Source organism: Lontra canadensis, unplaced genomic scaffold, assembly GCF_010015895.1.
Source record: "Lontra canadensis isolate GAN:19392208 unplaced genomic scaffold, GSC_riverotter_1.0 scaffold8, whole genome shotgun sequence".
Lineage (NCBI taxonomy): Eukaryota > Metazoa > Chordata > Mammalia > Carnivora > Mustelidae > Lontra > Lontra canadensis.
Genome location: NW_022631002.1, coordinates 11,009,842 through 11,033,005, shown reverse-complemented (window position 1 = coordinate 11,033,005; position 23,164 = coordinate 11,009,842).

Genomic DNA, 23,164 nt, shown 5'->3' with positions numbered 1-23,164 from the left:
TATTTGATGGAGAGAGAGGGGGAGAGAGAGAGAGAGAGAGAGAAATAAGCAGGGGGAGGGGCAAAGGGAGAGGGAGAAGCAGACTCCACCCTTAGCAGGAAGCCCAATACAAGGCTTGATCCCAGGACCCCAGGATCATGACCTGAGCCAAAGGCAGAAGTTTAACCAAATGAGCCACCCAGGTGCCCCTGTTTAAATATCTTAAAGTATCTTTTACCAGATTACAAAAACAGAATTAGTAAATCTTTTTACCACATTTCTTTCCATGCAATGTATTAATAGAAGCAACATATTAATTATTCTGTAGAGTCTTCCACAGCTCCGATTTGAATAGTGTATCTTTCTGGTAATATTTAGCATGTTGCCCTGTTGTCTGTGTTTCTTATAAATTGGAAGTTAGATCTACAGGTATGATCTAATTCAAGCTAGAATTTTTGGGTAAAATTGCTTCATGGGTTGCCTTCTGTGCCTCCATCAAAATGTACCCAATCTCATTTCCAGTCTCTCTGGTGTTAGCAGCCATTTGCAAAATAGTGATATTCTCATTCTATTCCCTTTTCAAATATAGCTGGAATACTTCTTAAAAAAGAAATTTCCCTTTGTCAGCTATTTGGTTAGTCAAGAGTGTGGTTTATATGGAAGAAGCTTGAGATGGAGTTGGTTCCTTCCTTAGCCTTCTTCAAAGTTTATTGATAGTTCATTACTAATTATGAAAATGTCTTTAACTTCATTAAAGGATATTATGAATAACCTATATCAATAGATTTTAGAATTCAAGTGATAAGAGTTTTAGAAAATTTCCTAGAAAAATACAGTGTATAAAATGGAAACCAGAAAAAAAAAAGGAAATATGAATGTGTAGTAGTGGTTAAAGACATTAAAACCTGGGATTCCTGGGGGGCTTAGTTGGTGGAGTGTCCTGTTCTTAATTTTGGCTCAGGTTATGATCTCAGGGTGGTGAGAGCTCCATGTCAGGTCCCCTGCTGAGTGTGGAGCCTGCTTAAGATTCTTTCCCTCTCCCTGCCCTGCCCCTGCTCACACACTCTCACTCTCTCTCTCTCTCAAAGAAAGACACTAAAATCCTACAAAGAAATCTTCAGTGAAAATTCTTTAGTCCTACTTAGTTTCATCAGTGAGTTTCTAAAGGACATTCAATAAAGAAATACTGCAATTTCTCTGCCAATTATTCCATTACAGAGAAAAGGAGGAAATGTTTCTCAAATTATTTTATGGTTGTAGTATATCCTTAATACCAAAACTTGACAGAAATAGTATAAGAAAGGAAAAATATAGACAAATATATTAGTGAGGTGAACACAAAATTCTAAATAAATTATTTGTATATCAAATTCAGTGATTATAAATAGCACAGTACATCATGAACAGGTGAGGTTTATTCCAGGAATGCAAAGTTGATTTGATATTCTAATATCCCTAAGTGTAGTTTAAACATTAACAGGATAAGTAAGAAGTAGCAGATTGCCACCTAAATAGATACAGTAACAGTCACTTGATAATTCCATACTCCTGTGTTTAGAACATTTAGCATACTCTCAATGGAAGGGAACTTCCTTAATGTGATAACATCTATAATGATGTAATGACTTCATTCTGAGAAGACAATAAAACAAGAGTTCTGCTATCATCACTTTATTAACAGAGTAGTAGAGAGCTCCCCCCCAGTTCAGTAATGCAGATGCTGAAGTGAACAGAATAAGGAAAATGAAACCAGTCATTAGTCATTGTAAACATAAATATGTACACAAGTATTATTTCAAAAATCCAAGCACAGAAAATTAGAATATGCTGATATCTAACTATATATAAAATTAATATTAAATTATACTTGATACGTTATTAACCTGTAGAGAAAGTGAATAAACACTTTTTCTAAGGTCTGTCTGTGCATTTATTTAATATAGTAGAAAATATATGGGTTTTTATTTTTAACTCAAAACCAGGCAATAGTAAGTACTCTCTGTATCTCAAATGATTTTATCGTATTTTATTTACCATATACAGGAATAAAATTCCTTCTAAGGATTACAATTAAATTTTATGTATACCAGAAATGACCTGCCATGAGCAGAGCTAGAAATGATGAAAATTAGTGCAACGTGGTACGTGGATAAAGAACAAATAACATTTTGTCTATCTTCAAGAATGTTTCTTGCTTCTGAAATTAAACCCAGCAGGTAGGAAGATTGTAAACAGACTTCAAAGTGTTGAACATCTGCTCACCCTCACACAATCTAAAGCAAGGAACGCATAACATTTTACAATGGTGAAATTCATACAATCTAGTTAGAATCATTACACAATTAAGATTTTTTGGGGAAACATGTCTCAGACCAAAATATTTTCACGTTCAAGTTGTGAAATAGTACTAAACTGTCTCAAGCATCTCTTCCATTTTGTTAAAAATGTTGAATATATTTTGCTGATTTAGGTTTATATCATTTCCTAAAATTCCTCAAAATGAAGTATAAAATTGATAAACTCTAGGAGCAATTATTTTTGAATAAGATGAAAATGTAGATTTTAGCTTTAAGATGAGGCTGCTTCATTTTCTTCTTTTATATTCAGGTGACACTATGACCCTTTCTGGTTTGCTGCAGGTAAGAGAGGGCTCAGTTCATTTTGGGGTGACAAAAATGCCCAAGAACTTATATTACTTATTAATGTAATAGTCAGTAGAAAGTGGGACGGTCCTTCTAGTCCTGATGTTATAACTCAGGTAACTGAAGAATCTGGGGAATCCATTGTAGAAAGACTTCACCCATTCCGATTTGACTAGGTCCCAGTATATCCTTCTGGGAGGTACAGACCACTTGGCTTAGAGACCTTAGAGCACATTGCATGAACAGCCGCCGCAGATGACTCAAGAGTTTTGTATTTCAAAGCTGATTTCACTGCCTCAGCTCATCTTCTGTGCAGAAAGTCTTCACTTACCCTTCAGCTCTCCAGTTGGTCATCTTTCTCATCACAGACAAAACACGCTGTCCACTGTATGGCCGTCTCAAAAAAGGCGAAAGTATAGTGATGAATGGATCCCTGGTTTTCAAGGGTTAAGGGAAAAGAGGGAAGTTGTGATTACCAAGGGCTAGCTCCGGGAGTTTTCCTGGGGTGGTAGACTTGTTCTGTATCCGGATTGTGAGGGTAGTTACATGAATCTAGAGAGTGTTAAAATTCATAATGTGTACACCCAAAAAAGTCAGTTTTACCTTCTGGCAATTTAAAAAATAAAATAAATCATCCTAAAAGAAAATTGGAAGTGTCTTTATTGTAGGGAGGTTCTGTTGTTGACCCCAGATCCACACCCACACAATCCAGTTAAGTAAAAAGTTTTCCAAGCACAGGCTCCCATGCTACTCTGTGTCTTAAACAGGATTATTTAAAAGCATGCTAAGGCAATTATCCCCTGTTGATGCCTAAGGAGAAGAAAAAAGTTGCTTTTTAAAAAGCTTTTAAACATTTAAAGCAATAAACAGCCTTTGAAAAAGCTATTTTCTTTTGTTAAAACACCACTCCCCCCACTACCACAAATGGTGCTTTTGTTGGTGCCTATATGAGATTTCAAGGGAAAGCAATACTTTCAAAATTCTTTGCTTTAATGTAAAATTGGTTTGAGATTGCCCTTTGCCCTTTCCTTTGTCTAATTGTCCTAACGTGAAGATCACGTATCTGTATCGTTATTCAACAAGTATTAGAACAAAGAGAAAACCTGTCCTTGATTGCACAGCAATACAGAAAAAGAAATATAAGATTCACGTGAATATTTTTTTGTTGCATTGTGTCCTTTGTGTTTCTGTTACTTCAGTTTTTCCCCCAAGAGGTGAGAGTTATCAGATAATAGAAATGTAGAGATACGCTGAAGCAGAACAGTGATTGTATAATTTGTCCAAGAGAAACAAAAATCATAAGCTTATCAAATTCTAAGGTTTATGTCTCTGAATAATTTCTTTTTAAAAGGATAATTTGTGTAAGATTTGACAAAACCACATGCATGGCTATGAAACCTGAAGGAAATCAACAAGCTAAAGATCATTGAACTTGGTGGTGGACTTCAGCAATGTTCTTTTGTGTGTGACCTTTCCTCTCCATGCAAAAGACTGTAATCAACTTTCTTACTCAGAAAATAGCTAAATTGTAAGGAGTCTTTTTGAGTTTTTATGTAAATACACCTAAGTGAAATGAATACCCATGTTTCCTATAGCTAAAATCACTGATTTCATAGCTAGAAACATAGGTGCTTTTTCGTGGGTTTGCTGTGGGCTTGTTCATTCAAGATGTCTTATTCTAGAAGAGGGGATCCAATTGCAGGGGAATGTATGTGCAGGACCAGACATGGACCAAGCACCTCTTGGTTTGCACTGTTCATGGGGGTGTTAAGATGCTAGAACACGAGTTACTCAGTGTTTTTCCTTATGCTAAATTTTGTTATTCTGGGAGGCTGAGAATTGAAAATTTAATGCAACAAAATTAGTTCTAAACCCAAATGAAAGTATCATCATTCTGTGATTCCTTTTCTGAATTTTCTTTGTTCGTTAAAATATGTCTGCTGGCATATTGCATTACCTGCCTCAGAAGATTGCTTTCATAGTTTTGCATTTATTTAAAGTCGAATTTAGGTTCCCACCTCTTTCAGACATAATACTAAATGCTTTACAGAGAGAAAAATTTAATAACATACGGTGTTCCAAGAAAACATACTCATGTGTGTATATATATTACTCTGTAATGATCTACAAACACAGTCTTGACATCCATGAGACAAGAGACCTGCTGGATAAAGTAAAAACAAAAGGGATTTGAAAAATAAGTGAGGTCTTCTTCAGAACTGAGGGTGAGAAATCAGAGTTGATTAGCAAAGAAAATTGGTAAGATATATTAAATTGCATTCAGAAAAGGGTAACACAGAGTTATAAAACTATGTAAATCAGCATGTAAACGGACTTGTTCATCAAATACTTGACTTTTCTTGTAAGCAATGTGATTTTGCTTACATTAATTCATGCATTTGAAGCATAACTTTCTGTAAAAGTATATAGTAATACCTTTCTCTTAAATTTGCTGTGGGGGTGAAACAAAACAATATCTACATTTTAAAGAGATCTAGCATAGTTCCAGGCACATAACAAAGCCCACAGAACTCCTCCCTGTCTTTTGCTATTTAAAACCACATTCCTCAGACTTTTAAAACTCCTAGGACCTTTTATTTTCCGAACCCTCACCTGGAACCCAACATATGACAGATGGAATCAGAGCTCTTTGGGTTGAAGAGGAATTGAAGCCAAGGATTTGGAGTCTTGGAGTCGTCTTCTGTCTGCTTTTCTTCCTCTGCACCCCACTTCCACCCTCTCTCCCACTTCCAGAACTCCTCCACCCCTGTCTAAACCAAGAACTGTCTGGGAGCTCTACTTCAGTACTATAGGATTCCACCCAAGAAACACAATGTGAAAACTCCAACACCAGAGTTTAGAAAGCCGTGATGTCTCACGTACAATAACATTTACCACAAACCTATTGGATACAATCATGTTGGTTAAAGAGGAATAACATAAAAATAATCATTCATGTGAACCTAATGCTTTGTGTTCACTAAAAACCACATGCATATATGTTACTTACTTTTAGATCTTTTCATATAGAACCAGTTCTTTTTTTTAAAGAGCAGTGTTCAATTAACTGTAGTTCTTAGGAAAAATATGCTTGTGATTCTATTATCTGTGATACCTAGTTTGACTTTTTTTAAGTGCATAGTTTAGTAATGTTAAGTATATTCATGTTGTTTTGAAATAGATCTCCAGAATTTTTCATCTTACAAATCTAAAACTCTGTTCCTATTAAAACAACTCCCCTCTTTCCCCTGATGGTTTTTTTTTTTTAAGTAAAGTAAGACATTGAAGAGACTTGTGTAACCATCTAAGAGCAAAATCTTTCAATTCGTGTTCCTAAACTTATCTTGGACTGCCATTCATATCTAATTCAAAAGCATTTTTACAATATATTCCTTTATTGTGTCTTTGCTAAACATTCAAATTATTTTTCTTGGAACAAACCAGTATTATGTCTCCCTTATATTTCATTGCTTTTTCTTTATAATTGTATTATAATTTAATTAAATTTCAGAGATGTATCAAGCACAATTAGCTTAAGAAATAGGAAACGTCTCCGTACACTTTTAGTAAGCATATATCTGATTGTAGAAGCAATGTCAGGCATCCTAGCAAACAGTACTCAAGCCATGCGCTGTAGCCTGTTATGAACTTTGGCCAGTATGATTAACAAAAAGAATGGAATTTATCGATTAATACAATGTTTATCAAATGTAGATCATGGACAGTGAGAAAGTGCATTGCTATCCATCTATTTATGTGTCTAAATGTATAGGAATATCTATATCCATAGAAATTTGAAAATACAAAGTTGGTGGCTATGAAAATGACCATTGCTGTAGATTACACACTTTGAAAATGATTATATGTGCTTAGCAAAGTTATTAGAGCAAATACTTTAATACTTTGCTATTATGCTGAAGACACCAACTAGGAAAGGCAAGTAAATAAATCCATAAATAGTGTGCAATTGTAAGCAATATAACTTGCTTTCCTTAACTAAGTTATAAGAAATGTTTATATTTTTTTCTTTTTTTAAAAAGATTTTATTTATTCATTTGACAGAGAGATCACAAGTAGGCAGAGCAGCAGGCAGAGAGATAGGGGGAAGCAGGCTCCATGCTGAGCAGAGAGCCTGATGCAGGGCTCGATCCCAGGACCCTGAGATCCTGACCTGAGCCAAAGGCAGAGGCTTTAACCCACTGAGCCACCCAGGTGCCCCTATATATTTTTTTTTCTTAAATGTAGAACAAATTGTCTTTACTCTCAGCTAAAATATGGGGAGGATGAGTATGTTGAAATCTGAAATCTGAAGGAGGCAAAATATTTTTCAAGTTAGGAGAGAGAATCTAATCAAGGATTACAAATTCAGGGGGTATGTAGAATTTTAGATAGAAATTTGGGGGGTTTCTATAGTCTGAAGACCAAATTGGCAGTTATGAAATGTTTAGAGCTCTGCAATAGTTGTTAAGTTGATATAGAATATTCAGTGAACTGCTGATAAGGTAGGGCAGCCTGTCTCTTCCTCCTTGGAATGCTAATGAAAAATTCTTGTCTCATTCTTTTATCCCTGTGTTCTCCACTCACACTGCTTTGTAATTAGGTATAACTCAGTTGAAAATCTTCATCACCTGCTGTTTCGATGGGCTGGGAACTGATCCAAATCTTTGCCTTAGTGCCATTTTCTTGTTTCTCTTGCTTTCTGGCCTCTCCCTTTAATCCTTAGAATGCTGTCTATCATAATCTGTCAAACTCCATCTTTAAAATATGGAAGTCCACAATAGACACTACAAATTTGGGCTTGTTTTCTATCAATTTTTAAACATATCTTTTTTTATCTTTTAATGCTGACAGAAATTCTGTGATGAGATCATGGCTTGAACTCATATTCTGTAAAAGCAACTCTCTCATACCACTTGGTTCCAGGTTTGTTTGTTTGTTTTTTCTCTAGAAATCCTGTTTGTTTTTTGAAGACTTCAATTGCATGTTCTCTTGTATATGTGAGAAAACTGAGAATGCCATACATGGATTCGTGCAACAAGGTTAGAGCACAGAAACAATGTCTATGAATTTTTGGAAGGGAGCAAGCAATCAGATACTTACCAGTGACTCTGCCATCCTGAAATGTGTTTGGTGTATCAGCTGAAAGGGAAGCTGTATAATACACTGTTGGGCATCTTCTCAGTTGATGAGAGAATATGTTTTGTAAGCCTGCCTATCAAAACAGGATCTTCTTTCTGGAATTCTGGTTCAATAAACTACTAAACATGTGAAATTCATACTCTTACAACTCTTCCAGGCTTGTTCCTCAAACAGGCATATTGTACTCCTAACAGGTAGTTTCTGGTTTCTACATCAATCATTTACTTTTACCTAATGAGTCTGTAATTTGTCAGGGCTCATGAGGAATGTTTGTCTTCTCTCCTCCATGTGGCATCAGTCGGAAGGGCTCAAGTGGGAGCAGATTCTACTTGGGATAGCTCACTCACGTGGCTGACAAGTTGGCATCTTTGTTCCCCTTCTTCTGGGCCTCCCCACATAAGTCTTTCCAAAGGCTGCCCCAACTTCCTTACAGCATCATGTCTGGGGTCCAAGAGTGAATGTCCAAAGAAACAGAAGTGGAACTTAACATTTTCCGAAGATAGGTGTCAGAAACTGGCACAGCACCTTTCCCACCTTATTCTTTGGTAGAACAAAGCCCAGATGCAAGGGGAAGAAGGCACATGGAACTCAACTCTTGATAAGAAAGCCATTGAAGGAATTTGAGGTCAGGTTTTAAAACTACCATGTCATGTATTTAAAAATATTTTTGAATTTGAATTATGACTCCTTCTTAATATTTAGGTTAAACAGGAATTTCTTAGTACTATATAAGGAAATTTTCTAGTTATATTTCGTTATAGAATTCAAGCCTAATTATATCGTGATATTATTTACTACATGTCATCAATTGTCAAAATGTTTAGGATTTGTTTTGCATTTCAGAAGATGATTATTTTTTAATGGTTCTTTTGAGAAATGGGGATAATTTAGATATATTCTAGAGTTTATATTGTATCAAATATAAGAGGTCAGCTATATTTTTGTTATTTTTGCTTAAATATTCTATATCATTGCCAATTTTTTTGCTTCATCAATCGGATAGTGGGATCAATGAAAATGTCACACATTAATGATGGATTTTCTGTTTTTTTTCTTTGGGCTTTATCAAGTATTTTGCCATTTGTATTTTATGCATTATTTACATATGAATTTAGAAATATTATATCTTTTAGTGAACTAAAATGTTTACCAACATGAAGTGTTCCTCTTTACCTTCAGTTATGCAAAATGTTTTCCAGCTTTCTTTTAGTGTATTTTTGACATAAATTTTTTTTATCTCTTTACTTTCAGTGTCCTTATCCTTAAGGTGTGTCTCTTCTAAACAGCATGTCATTGAAATTTGTTATCTCCTGCAGTTTGATAATCTATATAATAATGTATTGCTATCATTTGGATGTTTGAATTTAAATTACTGTTTTTTTCCTTCTACCTGTTCTTTGTTTCTTTTTCTCTCCATTCTTGCCATAAGTTAAAATGCATATTTTCTTTGGCGTTTTCTCTATGATTTTATGAGTTACACATTCCTTGAGAATTATTTCAGTAATTTCCCTAGAGATACATAGATTCATGCCACAGGCATTGCAAATGTATCAAAGTTAACACATATTAAAAATTTCCTTACTTCCCAGAGAAAACAATGTTCTTAGGATAACTTCATCTGTTATTGTTCTCAGGCATTGTAATCCTCTATCTTACATATTTTAAATGTCACAGTGCCTTATTATTATTGTTTTATACAGTCCTCATTCATTTAGATTCACCCAGTATTTTACATCATCACTCAGAACAGAATACTTTTTGGCACGTACTTTTTTTTTTTTAAATATCATTCTAGAGATTTCATTCCATGTCTCCTTGTTTCCATAACTTCTGCTGAGAAGTCTGTTGCCAGACTTATTCTTGGTTCTTTGAAGTCATTGCTTGTTCTTCCCTCTGGCTACTTCAAAATCTTTTTTTCTTTTCATTTGGTTTTCAAAAGTTTATTTGGTTTTCAAAAACTTCAAGAAGTTTTAAAAATATTTTTTTTGTAATTATTTTTTTTCCCCCTTCAGCTTCTTGGACTTGATGTTATTTGCCAGTTTTGGAAAGTTCTCAGCTAATCCTTTTTCTAACCCTTTCTATTGATTCTCACCTTCAGGTCTTCAATAACCTGGAAGCTCTTTCATCGTAAAAGTAACTTACCCCCTACTTTTTTCTATTTTTTCCCTCTGTTATTTAGCTTGGCCATTTTGTTCTCTCCTGTATTATAGGTAACTGAATTTCTCTTTAGCTATGTATAACCTGCTGTTGAACACATTCAGTTTTCAGTTTTTATAATTGATAATTTCCCATCATTAAAATTCTATTTGTATCTTTTTATATAAAATTTACTGTTTTATGCAAAAGTTCTTTTTTTTTTAAGATTTATTTATTTTTTTGACAGACAGAGATCATAAGAGCAGCAGGCAGAGAGAGAGAGGAGGAAGCAGGCTCCCTGCTGAGCAGAGAGCCCGATGTGGGGCTCGATCCCAGGATCCTGGGATCATGACCTGAGCCGAAAGCAGAAGCTTTAATCCACTGAGCCACCCAGGAGCCCCATATGCAAAAGTTCTTGATCTGACTTTTATTTCCTTAAACCTATTATGCAGGGTTGTTTTAAAATTCATGATAATTCTATTATCTGGATCCTATTTGAGCTTATTTGTGTTTTCTGCTGTTTCCTTGATTTTTGTCATTTAGTAGCATCTACTAGTAGTGACCTTTTAAAAAAAACTCAGTGCTATATAGTGTGAATAAGAAATTGTTAAAATAATTTGCACCCTAGAAGGATGTACTCTTTTTCCAGAGAGATTGTAAGTTTGCTTTGGATAGAAGGTAGGGTCATTAGCAATCACTGGTCTTGAGAAAGCTGATATGTCTCCACATCAAAAGGTGTGGTCCTTTTGTTTTCCAAATCACAGCCTTTGTGATTAACCAAGGCTCTCTCTACTTGAAGGTTCCTTGAAATCTGTCAAAAGCTTTGATCTTTCAGCCTCTAACACACTTCAAAAATGAACATTAATTTCTTTGGTAAATATAGATTTTAATTCTGGGTTCATCTCAGTGAGTTTCTTATGCTGGACTTTAACCTTTTAATTTTTTTATTGCCTCATTAATTCTCTGATGCCTTCACACCTAAATTTGTAATTTAATTTTTTAAGTGGCTCCCAATTAGAAGGTTGCTCCCAGGGGAGTAAGTGTGGCCATTACCAAAACCGGAGTTCTTATTCTCTCTCTCTCTCTCTCTCTCTCTCTCTCTATATATATATATATATATATATATATATCAGAAATTTTATAAAATTATTTTAAACAAATATATAACCATGTAATTTTGTTTTTTTAAGTTCATATAGTTAAAGCTGTGAGATATGGGTGTTTTGTGACCACTGAAAGTTTTCCTCAACCACCTGACACTGTTAGTCAAAATTCTTACTTACATACATTTAACTTTATGCTGTTGTTAAAATTAATTGACTATTTAAAAATTACTGAAACTTGGAGCTAGAAGAATCTTTGAACATCAGTAAATGTCTCCATTTTTATAGGTGTGGTAACTGCAATTCAAAGTAGTGGGAGCCACAGGAGCAATGGTTATGCTGTGTACACAACAAAGATTATACCTACTTAATTCTACATAGTGGACATATAGGTCAAGGACCATACTTACATGGTATACTGATATTATCTAGCAGGAGTGTACATCTCAAGGACAATTTAGTTCTAAGGTCAATAGGACCATATAATTATCATCAGTGTCTGACAGATATTACCAGTGTGTTCTTCCATGATTTATCTGCACACAAATGATGGAATCCTGCCATGCAGAAGGAAATTGTTCCCCCTTTTAAAACAAACCTGTTGTCTTAACCAAAGCATGTAATTGGAGGACTAACACGAGAAATGAGGTCAAAGTAATTTTACTATTTGCCTGTGACAAGAACCAGATCAAATGGGGGGATGAGAAGATATTACTCAACAGTCTAATCTTTTATATTTAATACGTTAATACATCTAATTCAGATCAACATAAAGAACTTTAAAATCGCTAAAAAATCATGTCATTTGAGGCATAGAATAGAAGATAAAAGATAGGTACAATTTTTACTACAGGTAATATGATATTTAGATACCATATGAAGAGAAAGGATTTTTGAAACAAAGTCCTAATTCTAGAATCTAGACATTTTATTGTCATTTCCAATGTTGTAAGAGTCTAATATATTTTCCTCTTTCCTACATAGTACCATTAAACCTGCTGAATTTCTGCTTTATCTTATATCACATTTATCAATTATTAGTATAATTGTATATTGCTAAACATGCTTTTACCATTTTTATTTCATAATAATCTTCTTTTGGGATAGGAGACAAGATTTTCCTCATCTTAACCAAACTAATTTACATTTTCATTCTACTCTGAGTCAGATACAATAATTCCAATTCAGGGGCACCTGTGTGGCTCAGTCTGTTAAGTGCCCGACTTTTGATTTTTGGCTCAGGTCATGATCTCAGGGTTGTGGGATGAGCCCTGCATTGGGCTCTGCACTAAGCATGGAGTCTGCTTGTCCCTCTCTTGCTGCTCCTTCCCCTGATTGTGTTCTCTCTATCCCACTCAAATAAGTAAATAAATAAAATCTTAAAAAATTATTAAAAAATAATTCTAATTCAATGTAATGTTTTAGTATCAGGTATTATACATGATTTTTTGTTTATTGTATCTTGATTTTTAAACATGAGTTGATTTAAAGGAAAATATTAAAATGAAAAAACTGAGGAACACGTGCCCTGTAAGAATTTCTGCTTTTAAAGAACAGGTTTTCAGATAAACATAGGCAGTTGGCTTATAAGCATTAAACTAATTTCATTACCCTTTCAATCGACAAAAAAATGATACTGGTTTCTGAAAATAGGAGAAACGTATCTTATGTAAGGTGATTTCAATATTATGTCTCGCTTTTTTCTCTATTACTAATATGTGTTGCTTGCAATTCACAAGCTATTATATAATGCCATATAAATTTAATACGCCCTGAAGGAAATATGCTCTAGGGACACATTAAGGAGGCTAAATATGATTTTAAAAGCTATAAACTATGCTTTCCAATCTAGTGTTATTCAGTCAGACCTAATTTATATTTTTAGCATAAGCTGGAAATAGAGTTTGCCTGGTTAATGTCTAAGGCAAAGAGGAACTTTTAGCAAATTCTCTGACGTATGTCTAATTGATAGTTCTATTGATAAAAGTCTGACAATGTTTGTTAGTATCCCTCAGGAAAAAGAAATGCTTCTGATAGCTATAAGTGCATTTGCAAAAATCATGTTGTATTTTGGATCAGTGACTTTATCTCAGCCAGCTTCTTTCATTGGTATGGTTTCTAAGCATAGGCTTCTGCCTGTGTTAATAATAAAAACTTCACTGCGAGTGTGATTCAATATCTGATTGTTTTCTTATCTCTGGCTGTTAGCCAGGAATCAATCTTTAAGCACGTGCACCATACCCTTAAGTATGCCATTAGCACCGTGACCAATAAGTGTAGTACACTGTCATCGACCTACCCTAGCTGTGCTGTTAACTGGGACAGGCAACTGAAGCACAAAATGCTTCAGTGGAAGGAAAGCACTTTTTAGAGGACTCCAAGGCCAAAAATATATCTCATGGACCTTGGTATATTTAAGGAAATGATACAGTATAGCCTTGGCTGTCAAGACAGAAATGCCCACATATACAAGTGATAATCTACTATACTGGATTACGGTCTAGTACTGTACTAGTTGTAGTCTACTGTGCAACTGTGTCTACTGTAGTATACTGTACAGTATGATTTACCTACTACTTGTGTGATTTTTAAACATTATTGATGTATAATTTACACACTATAAATTTTACCCATTTTGAGTATTCAGTAGTTTTAAATAAATTTACAGTTTTGCATATAGCAGCAGAATCTCATATTTCCATCCCCCCAAAAGATTCCTTTTGCTCAATCTCATTTCCTACTCCCAGCGAACAAGAATCTGCTGTCTTTATAAAAAATTTCCTTTTCTAGGCATTTCCTTATAAATAGAAGCTTCCTATAAATGGAAACATATAATGTGTGGTCTTTCATGTCTGGCTTTTTTCACTTAGCATAATTTTTTTTTTTTAGCATAATGTTTTTGAGGTTCATCTGTATTTTGCATGGAGCAGTAGTTCATTTATTTTTATTGTTAGGAGTATTACACTGTGTGGGTGTACTATATTTTATTTTTCCATTTATCAGTAGATGGACATTTTGATTGTTTTCACTTTTAAATTAGTATTTGTAAGCTATTGGAAACACTCATTGACAATTCTTTGTGTGGACATGTTTTCAGTTATCTTGAGTAGTGATCTAAAAGGAATTGAGGGGCACCTGGGTGGCTCAGTCATTGGGCATCTGCCTTCAGCTCGGATCATGATCCCAGGGTCCTGGGATTGAGCCCCATGTTGGGATCGCTGCTCAGCGGGAAGCCTGCTTCTTCCTCTCCTCCTCCCCCTACTTGTGTTCCCTCTCCCCCTGCTTATATTCCCTCTCTCGCTGTCTCTCTGTCAAATAAGTAAATAAAATCTTTAAAAAAAAAAAAGTAGAATTGGTGGGTTATATGGGACATTTATATATAAAGTTTTAAGAAATAAGCAAACAGTTTTCCAAAGTGGCAACATTATTTTAATTCTCATTAGAAATATGTGAGTATTCCATTTTCTCTACATTCTTCCTAAAACTTGTTATTACATGTTTTGAAAATTTTTTTTACTTTAACCATTGTAGTGGGTGTGAAGTATCACATGTAGTACTTACCTTTTCCTGATTAATGATGCTGATTATCTTTTATGTGCTTGTTAATCATATATATATATATATATATATTATATATATTTTGTAAAAGTCAATTCTACGCTTTTGTCTATTTTACTTTTATTTTTTTAAAGATTTATTTGAGAGAGACTGTGTATGTACATGATTGGGACGAGGGACGCAAGGAGAGAATCTTGAGGCAGACTCCCCACTGAGCACAGAGTCCATCTCGGGATTGATCTCATGACCCATGAGATCATGACCTGAGCCAGAACCATGAGCTGGTCATTCAACAAACTGAGGTGCCCAGGCGCCCTGTGCATTTTAAATTAAGGTTTTTTATTTCTTAGTTTTAAGAATTCCTTATAGTTTTTGATCCACATGTTTAATATTTAATTTGCAAATAATTTCTAAGAGTCTGATGCTTGTTTTGAAGTTGTACTAATGGTGTCTTTTAAAACACAAATGTTTTTAACTTTGATAAGGTCTGACATATCCATTCTTTTTTTCATTTATAGGTAGTATTTTTGGTGTTGTATCTAAGAAGGTTTTGCATAACCCAGATTATGTATAGATATTTTCTCCTTTGTATTATTCTTAAAATTTCGTAGCTTTAGCGTTTTCATTTAGATATATATTGGGTTAATTTCTCCTGTGGCTTTTTCCATCTTCAAACCCAGCAATGGAGACTCTGTCTCAACTTATTTATTTATTTATTCATTTATTATTAAAATATAATGTATTATTTGTTTCAAGGGTACAGATATGTGATTCCTCAGTCTTACATACCACACAGCGCTTACTACAACACATACCCCCGCCAGTGTCCCTCTCCCAGCCACCCCATCCTCCCACACCCTCCGCCCCAGCAACCCTCTGTTTGTTTCCCAAGATTAAGAGTCTGTTATAGTTTGTCTCCCTTTCTGGTTTGGTCTTGTTTCATTTTTTCCTCTCTTCCTCTATAGAGGGCTCTCTGTCAACTTAAATCTCCCCCATGTTTTGAATCTTTCTCCAGGAAGAGCCTCATTTATTTTTAGGAATCATTGGATTAGGTCAGACCCAGGGAAATCATAATCGCTTTTAAAAGTCAGCTGTGTTGTGTAAGACAACCTAATCACATTCTGTCATGTTCTTTAGACCTTCCACACTGAGCAGAAGAGGGTTATAGAAGGTGTGCATTATGGGGAATAAAATAGAATTACTTGAGGGACGCCTGTGTGACTCAGTTGGCTAAGCCTTTGGCTCAGGTCATGATCCCAGGGTCCTGGGTCCCAGTCCCGCATCGGGCTCCTTGCTCAGCAAGGAGCTTCTCTCTCTGCCTCTGCCTGCCACTCTGCCTGCTTGTGCACATGCGCACTCTATCTCTCTCTCTCTCTGACACATAATAAATAAAATCTTTAAAAAAATAGAATTACTTGAGATACTGGAATTCTGCCTGATACTGCTATTGATGTGTCTATTAAGGCATAATATATTGAGGGAAAAAGTATAATAATTACAGTTTCATTCTCCACTTTCAGGGAGCTTTTAAAGTTAAGTCACATGTAACAAAACAAAAACAACACCATTTACTTCACAACTTCAATTTGTATATTAAAAAATTATCAAACTATGATTTTGTATTAACATTCTTTAAGTGTATAAAATTCCAAGTGTATATCCTAATGTGTGGTGATTTAAATTAAAATAGTTAAAATTATGGGGCTTACCCCACTGAGGGGTTAGTGGGTCATGATCCTTCGGCTCAGGTCATGATCCCAGGGTCCTGGGATCGAGCCCCATATCTGGCTCCCTGCTCAGCAGGAAGCCTGCTTCTCCCTCTCCCACTCCCCCTGCTTGTATTCCCTCTCTCGCTGTGTCTCTCTCTGTCAAATAAATAAATAAAATCTTTAAAAAAAATAAAATAGTTACAATTATTATCTAATAGTAGGCAATATAAGTTTCAAATCTTATGATTGGATAAAGGTATTTTTATTTATAGTACTTACTGTCTTATTTTCCATTATTTCACTTATAAGATAAAGACAAACAGAATGTGGTGTCAGGTAGGAATATTTTCATTATAAATAAGAATCAGTGTAGTTGCCTTCAGAGTTAATGTGCAGTTTGGACTGGTCTTTTTCAAATTCAAGCGCATGATAATTTACATTGATTGCATTTTCATGAAGATACCTGTGTTTAAAATGATGGCCTCATAGGAGCTATAAAATGCTGTACTTGAATGGTTTTAAAAATAAAAATACAATTATTTGAAATCTGATATGTTGAGGGGCTTAGAACATATTTGGTTTTAAAGGCCTTAACCTACTCTAATTCTTCATTAAGGAAAATCAATCACAGGATGAGAACATGAATTAGATATCCCTAAATGTCATAACATTTATATATTGGATTTTATTTTTACTTCATTAAGAAACCAAATACGACTGTAATTAAAGAAAACGATAGCATATGGTAGAGAGACTGTTCATGGTTTTCCCAACTTTAAACACCATTAGAAATTCTACACTGTGAAGGACAAACCAAGTGAACTCTATGCATAATTGATTAGAAACTTACCCACTTTTAAATCACAGGGAAGTCTACTTTGATTTAATTTGAAATCTGTTACACAACTCTGTTTGAAATTGAATGCTCCAAAATTTCCCATGAAATCTGAAAGGGGTGGAGAATGAACAAGATGGCAAGGGCTTGAAAACTCTTTTCTCAGTATTATTTACTTTAATAGAGTTATCTAGATACATCTTGAAATTATGTTCTTATAAATTCTATAATAACAGGTTAATATCGCTCTTCAAAGCCTTGACTCATTGAAAATGATTTGAATACCTACTGTCTTCCAGGTATGAAGAAACATTCTGAGCAAACTGAAACAAAAGATTTGATTAATGCCCTCACTGAGTGGGTTAGAAAACAAGACAAGCAAAGTAGTATTTATAGTACATTGTGATAAATGCTATCTGCTCTGAGAAGAGTGACTGAGGGACATATCAACATATAATCTTAAAAGTCACTCTGATCACCCAGAAATTATTAGGATTTAACTTTATTTTTTCCTCTCCCAGTTTCCTGGCTTCCTTACATAACCGCAGTTTTCCTTGTGTGTATTCACGTGTTTTGGAGATATGCACAAAAATATCTGTTTCTGATGTCTGTAATGATTTTTATTTGGATCGATATTCTGTGGCCGATCCAAATAGTGGATCCAAACAGTGAAAGAATGAGACTTTCTTGAATTTCAGCATTCCCTGTTCCCACTCAGGATTGAACCAGTATGAGTGCATAGCAGCTTTTATGTTTGGCGTGTGGTAACTTGAGGTGTGTGTGTGTGGTTTGTTGTGATGGTAAGTGTGGGATGATGTGTGATACAGTGTGGTGTGTGGTTAGTGTAATGTGGTCTTTTGGGGATGGTAGATGTGGATGTGGGGTGTGTAGTGGAATATAGTTTAGTGTGTGTTGTGCTCTGTGGTGTGTTAGAATGACAGGTGGTTGTGTGTGCACACCTGCACATGTGCACATTGTGGGATCTGGTGTTTAGGGTGGCGTGTACACAGTAGGGTTGTAGATGTGTGGTGTAGATGACAGGTGTATTGGAGCTGTAGGTCTGGGATTGTGGGGTTTGTTAAAATATGATGCTGTACTTAGTGCTCCATTTTTGAAGTTCCGTGTTCCTGAAGTCCTGCAAATACTGAAGGAAATATGTTCCCATAAATTACCAAGGAATCCAGGTTATACTCATTTAGTATGTACTATTTGAACTTGCTAGGTTTCGGTATGTTTTCCTGGCCTTAACACAGCAATACACACATAGGGAAGGCTTGCTGGACATAGAGACTGAATGTTCCTAAGAACGAGTATGACAAACTAAGTAAGCATCCTCTAGGAGCTTCAGTCTAGGAAGAGTATAAATATGCTACCAATGTGTAACTTTTTTGCTCTTGACAACAAGCATGAGATTTCCATTAAGGGAAGGAAATATTTTAAGGGAAATATCCTGATAGATGCCTTGAACTAGGGGATGAACTAGGGGGTGAAATCACCAGGGTATGAGTTCACCCAGTCACCATCAAAAGCTACTCAGGTGGGGTTCCGTAGTGTAGTGGTTATCACGTTCGCCTAACAAAAGCTACTCAGTAGGAGAAAATGATATGACTCTTTGATTCTTACATCTTTTTCTTTATGAAGGGACATGGGGGAAAATATAAGTGAGAGAAGAGACAGAGAAAAGGGACAAGTGAGATTATGTTGTCTGAGGGCTGGCTGAGGAGGGGGTGAGATGAAGGGAAGCTAGCGTATGTTTTAAGAGGTTATTCATGTTTAAAATAAAATCATGTAGGGCGCCTGGGTGGCTCAGTTGGTTGGGCGACTGCCTTTGGCTAGGGTCATGATCCTGGAGTCCTGGAATTGAGTCCCGCGTTGGGCTCCCTGCTTGGCGGGGGATCTGCTTCTCCTGCTGACCTATCTCATGTCCTCTGTCTCTCTCTCAAATAAATAAATAAATAAATAAAAATCTTAAAAAAAAAAAACCTTCCTGTCATGTGAACACACCTTTCATTTCCATCTTTAAAAAATTGACTTTCTTTTAAAACTATACAGTTTAGTAACCTCAGAGTGATGTGTGAAGAGGGAGCCCCAGAGGGGGGTGTGAAAGGAGGTAGGACCAGAAAAGCTCAATGATGACTTCAGGCTGAGAGGACCCAGGGCTGAAATGCTTAATGTCCATGGTCTTGGAGAAGATTCTCTACTACCCCAAGAAGTTGTTTCAGGGACTTCCACTAATCTCTTCAGGGACAGGGGAAACCCAGCTGAACTCTGATTATGCTTATGAGGCTCATTCTTCACATTCTAAGGGGAAAAACAATGAAGTCAGAGAGTGTAGTTTCTCATTATAGCTGAGGCATGATGGGTGAGTAAGGGGCACCTTGATGGTGCTGTCATTGGCAAGAACTAGGTGCCTTATTGACATGGAGGAAAAATAAAATTGAGAGAAGCTTGTGTAAAAGTATTACGCAGTAAGACAGGGTAAATACGGGACAAGAGAGAGTTAAAGCTCATCTTCTCTTTCACAAGAAGTCATTGCTCCAGCAGAACCCTTCTGCTCACCACTGCACGGATATGTCTCCCCTTGTCTAATCAGCCCTCCTTCCTCTTGCTATATCTTTCCTGTTCTTTCTCCATAACTCCTGCTTATCACCCTCTCCTCTGACCCTCAAATACCACTGTACAGATTGTCAAAAGTCAGTGCAAAGAAACCTCGCAGATTTTAGAGTTAAAGAAAAACACAAAATACTCACTTTGATGGACTCATGATTCCTGTCCCTCCTCAATTTTATACCTTTAAGTGTGGGTGGGACCTGTGACCTGGTCCTGGCCAATAGAATATGAAGGAGGTGAAGGATTATTTCAGATGTAATTAAGATGTCAGACCAGTTGATTTGGAATTAATCAGAAGGGAGATGTGCCTGGTGGGCTTGGCTTTATCAGATAAGGGCCTTTATAGCAGGGACTGAGCTCTCTCTGAGATGAGAAACCCTCTCTCCATCACTGTTTTGAAGAAGTAAAGCTGCCATATTGTAAGAGGGCCATGGAACAAGGAACCATGGGTGACCTTTAGAGGCTGGGAATCACTCTTGGTTGACAGAAAGAAAACAAAACCTTCAGTCCCACAGCTATAAGGAGATGAATTATCTCAAAATCCTGAGAGTGTTTGGAACCAGGTCTTTCTTCATTCATGTTTCTGATGAGACCACAGCCCTGAGGACACCTGGATTTTAGGCTCATATGATCCTGAAGCAGAGAACTCACATAAGTTGTGGCATGGTTTCTGACATATGGAAACCACGAGATAATAAATGAGTGTAGTTTTAAACTGCCAAGTTTGTGGTAGTGTGTTATACAGCACAGAAAGCTAATACAGTCACCAATTTTATCTGAACTGAATTATGATCCAAAAGATCTCAGTGGTCTGCAATGTTCAAAGCACCAAATATTGGTCAAAATGTAATAACCTAGGTGGCTTACACCGCAGAAATTTATTTTCTCACAGTTCTGGAGTCTAAAAAGTCCAACATTAAGGTTCTTGGTCTTCAATGAGGACTCTCTTCTTGGTTTCCAGATGGCTGCCTTCTCCTTCTGCTCCCATGCGCATACATAGAAATATTAAGTTCTCTGGTGTCTCTTCTTGTAAGAACAATAATCCTATCATCATTTAGCTTATGCCCTCATCTAACCTTAATTACTTCTTTCCTCTAAATGCTGCCATACCAGAAGATAGGCCTCAATGTATGAATTTTGTGGGGAAGACATACATTCAGTCCCTAATAGTACTTTTCCTCATAGGATTTCATGTAACCCACAAGTATTATATAATACATAAATCTATAGGACATAAAAAAGACTCTTACAAAATAAGCAAAATGATGACTGGAACAATAGAAAATTTGGCAGATGAATCCCTAACATTATCTGAAAAGATCGTTTGATGTCCTAAGAATAAATGTAGATGAAAATTATGACAATGATTTTACCTATCAGATTTGCAAAGATTGAAATAGTTCATGATTCTCAGTGATGACAAAATTGGGGGAAAATAATCTCCTACATGTTGCTGATTTGACAATTTCTCAAAATTTAAGATGCACACATGATGTAAGCATATAGAAAGATGTCGATTATAACATCGTTAGTGGTAGCAATGTATTGGACTCATCTAAATGTTCCATTAGGAGGATAGTAGTTAAATAAATTACTATGATACAGGGTGATATAATATATCACCCTAGTGATTTGAAAAACAGGCAGACCTATTTGTATTGATTTTAAAATAAGGCCACTACATAGTATTAAGCAACAAAAAAGTTAGCTGCAAGTAATTTCTTGTAGTGTGTTATTATGATACATTTATTTGTTTATTTATTTAATCTATTTCACCCATCCCCCATCCACCTCCCTTTGGCAACCATCAGTTTGTTTTCTGTACTCAAGAGTTTGTTTTTTTTGGTCTCGGTATTCTTTGTTCATTTGTTTTGTTTCTTAAGTTTCACTTATGAATTGAAATCATATGGTATCTGTCTTTCTTTGACTGAGTTACTTCACTTAGCATTATACCATCCAGGACTACCCATTTGTTGCAAATGGTAAGATCTCTCTCTCTCTCTCTTTTTTTTTTTTTTTATGGTCTTTTTGGTATTTACCCAAAGAAGACAGCCAATACTAATTTGAAAAGATATATGCACCTCTGTTTATTGCAGCATTATTTACAATACCCAAGATATGGAAGCAGCTCAAATGTCTATTAATAGATTAATAGATAAAGATGGGGGATATATAAACAATGGAATATTACTGTGGTATCTTTTTTACAAAGTACTTAGCACTGTGTATACATATCACTGAAAACAGTAATGGTATCTGGAAACAGATTTTTGAATGATGTTTGTTTTTATTTTTTGAAATTTTCTGCATTTGATTTTTTTATTAATAAAATCTTTCCAACCATAAAGCGTTTTAAAAAGTAGACTGAATCATGTTTCATAGGAACTTTAACACAATTAAAAATAAAATACCTTTTTTTTAATCATTTTTAAAATTTATTTTCAGCATAACAGTATTCATTGTTTTTGTACCACACCCAGTGCTCCATGCAGTCCGTGCCCTCTCTAATACCCACCACCTGGTTCCCCCAACCTCCCCCCCACTTCAGACCCTTCAGATTGTTTTTCAGAGTCCATAGTCTCTCATTGTTCACCTCCCCTTCCAATTTCCCCCAACTGCCTTCTCCTAACTCCCCATGTCCTCCATGCTATTTGTTATGCTCCACAAATAAGTGAAACCATATGATAATTGACTCTCTCAAAATACCTCTTTTTTATATATAACTCTAGATTTTTGTTTTGTTCTTAACCAAGTAAATGGAAATTCATTATCCTTATAACTGTGCTAAAGCTTGCCAGTATAACTGTACTAGATGATTCAGCTTTTCTATTATTCACTTAGATGCAATACTTTTTCATTTTTAACAATATCTGTGCAGTTTGTGATTCATTCCAGTTGGTTTGGTGAGTTATGTTCCATTGCTGTACCTCCTTACAGAAGAGGAATACAAACTTTGAGAGTGGTTGCTTTGCTGAAATTAAACAAATCAGTCATTCTTTTCCAAGTTATCGCCCCCACCTCCTGCCGCCAAAGTTAGAGTATTATTTGGTAATTTTGTACTCAGTTCTACTGCAGAGCAATGTGATTCTCTCATTTGTACAGAAGTTATGTTTGTTTGATTATATAGATAAGATTATATAGACAACATCCCCTCTCTCCTCTTATCTATTATTCTTTTATCAGTGCATTCCTCCATTTCTTCATTAAGAAACAAATTGTACAATTATATTTAATGAATGTTTCAAATCACGATGTATACAGCCACTGTGAATTTTAGATCCTATCAATCCTTTCTTTTTTTTCCTTTTTCTCTAAGGTCTGTCTCCTTTTATAGGATATAATCACAATCCAGTGTTCATCACTACAAAATAACATGTTTATCTGGCTCAAACGGGAAGTCTTAAAAAGGCCATATCTTACTGGTCCTAAGTACATAAGATATATGACAAGACT